We start from the raw sequence: 7047 nt of genomic DNA, 5'->3' as shown, positions 1-7047 counted from the left end.
TGGAGAGAGGTTAGATGAAATCGCATTAAATTACTCCACATAGCATAATCTTCACCATTAAAAGTTGGTGGTTTACCTAATGGGACGGAAAGTAGAGGTGTATGTTTAGGAACACGAGGATAGCGTAGGGGAATCTTACTATACTTCTTACGCTCTTGGCGTTTAGAAGTGACGGACGCCGCGTCGGAGCCGAAGGTAGATGTCGATGAAGTGTCGGTCTCGTAGTAGACCACCTTCCTCATCCTCTTGTGCTTGTCCCCACTCCGATGCGGCTTGTGAGAAGAAGATTTTTCCTTCTTCTCCTTGTGGTGAGAAGAGGAAGATCTTTTCTCCTTCCGTTTGGAGGAGTTCTTCTTCTTCTCCCTTTTCTTGGTGCGGGACTCTTCCGATGAGGTGCTCCCTTGGCTTGTAGTGGGCTTGTCGCCGGTCTCCATCTCCTTCTTGGCGTGATCTCCCGACATCACTTCGAGCGGTTAGGCTCTAATGAAGCACCGGGCTCTGATACCAATTGATAGTCGCCTAGAGGGGGGGGGGTGAATAGGGCGAAACTGAAATTTACAAATATAAACACAACTACAAGCCGGGGTTAGCGTTAGTAATAATAAATGAGTCCGCAAGAGAGGGCGCAAAACAAATCGCAAGCAAATAAGGAGAGTGACACGTGGATTTGTTTTACCGAGGTTCGGTTCTTGCAAACCTACTCCCCGTTGAGGAGGCCACAAAGGCCGGGTCTCTTTCAACCCTTCCCTCTCTCAAACGGTCCCTCGGACCGAGTGAGCTTTCCTTCTTCTCAATCAACCGGGAACAAAACTTCCCCGCAAGGGCCACCACACAATCGGTGCCTCTTGCCTCGGTTACAATTGAGTGTTGATCACAAGAGCAAAAGAGAAAGAAAGAATGCGATCCAAGCGCAAGAGCTCAAAAGAACACGGCAAATCTCTCTCGCTAGTCACTAAAGGCTTGAGTGGAATTGGAGAGGATTTGATCTCTTTGTATGTGTCTAGAATTGAATGCCTAGCTCTTGTAAGTGGTTAGAAGTTGGAAAACTTGGATGCAATGAATGGTGGGGTGGTTGGGGTATTTATAGCCCCAACCACCAAACTTGACCGTTGGCTGGAGGCTTCTGTTCGATGGCGCACCGGACAGTCCGGTGCACACCGGACAGTCCGGTGCCCCTGCCACGTCATCACTGCCGTTGGATTCTAGCCGTTGGAGCTTCTGACTTGTGGGCCCGCCTGGGTGTCCGGTGCACACCGGACATGCACTGTTTGATGTCCGGTGCATCGGTATGGGCAGCCCTGACGTCTGCGCGCGTTGCGCGCGCATTTAATGCTGCGCAGGGAGCCGTTGGCGCCGCAGAGAGTCGTTGCTCCGCTGGCACACCGGACAGTCCGGTGCACACCGGACAGTCCGGTGAATTATAGCGGAGCGGCTGTCGTGAAAACCCGAGGATGACGAGTTCCGGAGGCCGCGGTTCGTTGGCGCACCGGACATGTCCGGTGCACACCGGACAGTCCGGTGAATTATAGCGCGCCGGCCTCCGCGAATTCCCGAGGGCGAAGGGTTGGAGTCTGAGTCCCCTGGTGCACCGGACAGGTACTGTTCACTGTCCGGTGGCACACCGGACAGTCCGGTGCGCCAGACCAGGGGTGCCCTCGGTTGCCCCTTTGCTCCTTTATTGAATCCAAAACTTGGTCTTTTTATTGGCTGAGTGTGAACCTTTTACACCTGTATAATCTATACACTTGGGCAAACTAGTTAGTCCAAAGATTTGTGTTGGGCAATTCAACCACCAAAAATATATAGGAACTAGGTGTAAGCCTAATTCCCTTTCAGATCCGAAGAAAGTGGCAGACATTTTGAACTGGAAAGCGCCAACAGATGCTAGAGGAATCAAGAGCTTCATTGGAATGGCCGGATACTATCGGCGATTCATTGAAGGGTTTTCGAAGATTGCGAAACCAATGACAGCGTTGCTAGGCAACAAAGTTGAGTTCAAGTGGACCCAGAAATGTCAAGAGGCCTTTGAAGCGCTGAAAGAGAAGTTGACTACAGCGCCTGTCCTAGTCTTGCCTGATGTGCACAAGCCCTTCTCAGTGTATTGCGATGCTTGTTACACAGGTTTGGGATGCATGTTGATGCAAGAGGGAAGAGTTGTGGCTTACTCGTCCCGACAGCTGAAGTTCATGAGAAGAACTACCCAATCCATGACCTAGAGTTGGCAGCAGTGGTTCATACACTGAAGTCATGGAGGCACTATCTGTATGGACAGAAATGTGATGTTTACACAGACCACAAGAGTCTGAAGTACATATTCACTCAGTCAGAGTTGAACATGAGGCAACGAAGATGGTTAGAGTTGATCAAAGATTATGAGTTTGAGATTCATTACCATCCAGGCAAAGCAAACGTAGTGGTAGATGCTTTGAGCAGAAAGAGTCAAGTCAATCTGATGGTCGCTCGTCCGATGCCTTATGAGTTGGCCAAGGAGTTTGACAGGTTGAGTCTCGGATTTCTAAACAATTCACGCGGGGTCACAGTTGAGTTGGAACCTACCTTAGAGCGCGAAATCAAAGAAGCGCAGAAGAATGATGAGAAAATCAGTGAGATCCGGCAACTGATTCTAGATGGCAGAGGCAAAGATTTTCGAGAAGATGCAGAGGGTGTGATATGGTTCAAAGACCGCTTGTGTGTTCCCAATGTCCAGTCCATTCGGGAGTTGATTCTCAAGGAAGCTCAACGGCCTATTCGATTCACCCTGGCAGTGAGAAGATGTATCAGGATCTGAAGAAGAAATTCTGGTGGTACGGAATGAAGAGGGAAATCGCAGAGCATGTGGCTATGTGCGATAGTTGCCGAAGAATTAAGGCAGAGCACCAGAGACCTGCTGGATTGTTGCAACCGTTGCAGATCCCTCAGTGGAAATGGGACGAAATCGGTATGGATTTCATAGTCGGATTGCCTCGCACTCGAGCCGGCTACGATTCCATTTGGGTAGTAGTGGACCGCTTGACCAAGTCAACCCACTTCATACCTGTCAAGACCAACTACAGCAGTGCAGTATTGGCAGAATTGTATATGTCTCGGATCGTTTGTATTCATGGTGTGCCAAAGAAGATAGTGTCAGACAGAGGAACACAGTTCACCTCTCATTTCTGGCAGCAGTTGCATGAAGCCTTGGGCACGCATCTGAATTTTAGTTCAGCTTATCATCCGCAGACAGATGGCCAGACCGAAAGGACCAACCAAATTCTTGAAGACATGTTGAGAGCCTGTGCGTTGCAAGATCAGTCCGGATGGGATAAGAGATTGCCTTATGCAGAGTTTTCCTATAACAACAGTTACCAGGCCAGTTTGAAGATGTCACCATTTCAGGCGCTCTATGGAAGGAGTTGCAGAACTCCGTTGCAATGGGATCAGCCTGGAGAAAAGCAGGTGTTTGGGCCAGACATTTTGCTTGAAGCCGAAGAGAACATCAAGATGGTCCGAGAGAATCTGAAGATAGCGCAATCAAGGCAGCGAAGCTATGCAGACACAAGAAGAAGAGAGCTGAGTTTCGAAGTCGGAGACTTTGTCTATCTGAAAGTGTCACCGATCAGAGGAGTCAAGAGGTTCGGAGTCAAAGGCAAGCTAGCACCCCGCTACATTGGTCCGTATCAGATTCTTGCAAGACGTGGAGAAGTGGCCTATCAGCTCAGTCTGCCAGAGAATTTGTCCGCTGTGCATGATGTCTTTCATGTGTCTCAGTTGAAGAAGTGCTTGCGTGTGCCAGAAGAGCAGTTGCCAGTGGAAGGTCTTGAGGTCCAGGAGGACTTGACCTACGTTGAGAAGCCAGTGCAGATCCTTGAGGTTGCAGACCGAGTCACCCGAAGGAAGACCATCAGAATGTGCAAAGTTAGATGGAATCATCACTCTGAGGAAGAAGCAACCTGGGAGCGTGAAGATGATCTGATGGCCAAGTACCCTGAGCTCTTTGCTAGCCAACCCTGAATCTCGAGGGCGAGATTCTTTTAAGGGGGATAGGTTTGTAACGCCCTGAATTTGGGGGTAGAATTTTTTCTTCTTTTCTCTCACCAAATTCAGGCGTTACTCTTTTCTTTTCTCGTTCTCTCGCTAAACCTTGACCTTTTCCAAAGTTTTAGCGGGGTTCGGCTTGGAATTCCCGTGTTAAGCAAAACCTTAAAATACTTTATTTTGTGTAATGCACCATGCCGAACCATGCACACTTTTTGTTTGATTAAAAATGTGAATGCTTTCGTCTAGAGAAAATTAGAAATTAGAAAAAAAGAAAAAGCCTTTTCTTTTTTTCTTTTTTTTTCTTTTTTTTTCTTCCCTCTCTTCCCCCCATTCTCCCCTATTCGGCCCAGCCGCGCCCCCCCCCTTCGGCCGGCCCAGCTGGCGGCTCAGCCGCCCCCTTCCCCCCTCCCGCGTGGGCCCCGCGCTGGCCCAGCCGCGCGCCCCCTCCCTCCCCCACTTTGGGCCCAACCGGCCCAGCCGCCCCCCCACCCCTTTTCTTTTTTTTCCAAAAATCCTCTCGCTGGCCCCGCCCGTCATCTCTCTCTCTCTCCCTCCCTCACCCTAACCCCTGCCCTAACCGCCGCCGCCGCCCTCCCCTGCTCGCCCGAGCCGCCGCCGCCGCCCCTCCCCGCCCGCCGGTGAGGCTCCCCCCTCCCCCCCCTCCTCCCCTCCCTCTTCTTCCTCCCTCTCCTCCCTCCGGCGCCCTTCCCCGCGCCCCCGCGCCCGGCGAGCTCGGCCGCCCGCGCCCCCGGCGTCCCGCCCGGCCGCGTCCCGCCCCGACCCCGCCCGGCTCGGCCCCCGGCTCGGCCGTCCCGGCGAGCTCAGCCCGGCCCCGGCCACCCCGCACCGCCCGCGCCCGGCTGCGCTCGCGCCCGCTCCGGCAAGCCGCGCCCGCGTTGGCCTCGCCTCGCCGCGCCCGCGTCGGCCTCGCCTCGCCGCGCCCGCGCCGGCCGCGCCTCGCCCCCGGCGAGCTCGCGCCCGGCCGCGCCCTCGTCCGGCGCGCCCGCGCCGCCCGCCCACTCGGCCGGCTCCCTGGCCGCCCCAGCGACCCGCGCCGCCCCGCCCGCTCGGCCCCAGCGACCCGCCCTCGCCGCGCCCGGCCCCGGCCCGGCTCCCTGGCCGGCACCTGCGCCCCGCCCCTCGGCTCGGCCGGCCGTGGTGGCCCGGCGTCCTCCCGCGACGCGGCGAGCCCCGCTCGCCCGCGCGCGCCCGCCCCCGGCTCGGCCGCCCGCCTCCCGGCGAGCTCAACCGCCCCCCCCGGTTCAACCGCCCCCGTGCCCCGGCTCGGCCGCCCGTCCTCGCGCTCGGCCTCGTCCGGCCGTATCCTCGCTCGCCCGCGCTCGCTTTCCCCGGCGTGCTTGCCCGTTCGCCCCGACGCGTGCGCGACTCGTTCGCAGCACGTTAAGTGTGGCTTTGCGCGTGCGCGTGTTCGCGCAGCGTTCCGGCGTAGCTCGTCGTGCCCGCGACGCGATCGTCTACCCCCCCCCCCCCCGTCTCCTATATGCGCTAATCACGTTGTTTATATTAATAAGGTAGGAGTCTCAATTTGGAAATTGGTTACGTTAGTTAATTTGTATAGTCAATCGTCTATCTTATTCAATGTTAATCTACTAAAAGTGATCGCGTTTACATTAGTGCATGTAGCTAATCCGTTTGTTAGAACCAACTGGAACTAGAGCGTGTGACGCCTAGTCATTCGTTTACCCGTAGTGCCCCTCGAGCATAAGCCTTAACCCCTGCGAGACCTTCCCTCGTTTCTTTCTAACCAAGGTAAATCCATTATCGTATGTGGTATTCTATGCATATTTGCTTTATTTGTTCTCTTGTATGGTGTACTGTTGGTTTCCTAATTTCAATTGATGTATGTATGTATGTATGTTTGCACCCGCTTAGAGAACGATCCGGTTGAAGAGCCCGAGGAACTCGCAGGAGAAGCCCCTGAGCAGCAGTCGGTTGGTGGAGGCAAGTGTCCTTTGACCTATCTCTGTCCTATTCATATTCACCTCCCGTTTTACACATTTATGCCTAAGGATTGACTAGCTTTTGATATCCATGTCCTTGTTTACCTATTTGGGTTGGATTATTATTGTTTAGCTTTATGCTATTGCTCAAACTCTAATCAATGAACATGATGAGATTATCTATGATACGCTGTTTTCCCTTCTCTTAATATGATGTTGTACTTGTGGTCATCAAGGGGGCTCGAGCGGTTTCTCGAGTGCCTCTCCGTAAGGACCTGTTCTATGGATGACCGCCCGAGAAAACAGTGCAACCATGAGGGTGGAATGGGGTGCCCTTAGCTGAATAATTAGAGTATCCGGGGTGTAGTTCGCTTCGCCGTCGTGCCGTCAATGGGGCTCGGTGTATGCGGCTCGCCCTGCCAAGGTTGATTTGTCCCTTGGGGAGGAGTGCGGTACATTTAGGAAACCTAACGGGCGACTACAGCCCCGGGGAATCTTTGTAAAGGCTACGTAGTGAAACCCTGCCTATTCACCTTGGTAGTGTTTAAGGGTTTGATCGGCCCGAGGCAAGAGGGAATCACGGCTTGTGGGTAAAGCGCACAACCTCTGCAGAGTGTTTGAAAACTGATATATCAGCCGTGCTCGCGGTTATGAGCGGCCAAGGGAGCTCCAGTGATTAGTGGTACTTGATCAGAGATACTTTGGTACAGGTGGCGATGAGATCGATGGTTTTGGTTATGACTATGGTGCTGGTAAGTGGTATTCTTTCCGTTTGGAAAGGGTACATTGGGTTAATAACTTGGGTTAATGCTAAAACTTGGCTTTCTATTAGTAAATAATAATCTGACCAACTAAAAGCAACTGCTTGACTTATCCCCCACATAAAGCTAGTCCACTACAGCCAAACAGGATACTTGATGAGTATGTTGATGTGTACTCACCCTTGCTCTACACACCAAACCCCCCCCATCCCCAGGTTGTCAGCATTGCAACCACTGCTCAGGCGAAGATGAAGCTGTGGAAGGAGACTTCCAGGAGTTCCAAGATTACGACGAGTTCTAGGTGTGGG

Source organism: Zea mays, chromosome 3 (genome assembly GCF_902167145.1).
Source record: "Zea mays cultivar B73 chromosome 3, Zm-B73-REFERENCE-NAM-5.0, whole genome shotgun sequence".
Classification (NCBI taxonomy): domain Eukaryota; kingdom Viridiplantae; phylum Streptophyta; class Magnoliopsida; order Poales; family Poaceae; genus Zea; species Zea mays.
This window is presented reverse-complemented; position numbering follows the sequence as displayed.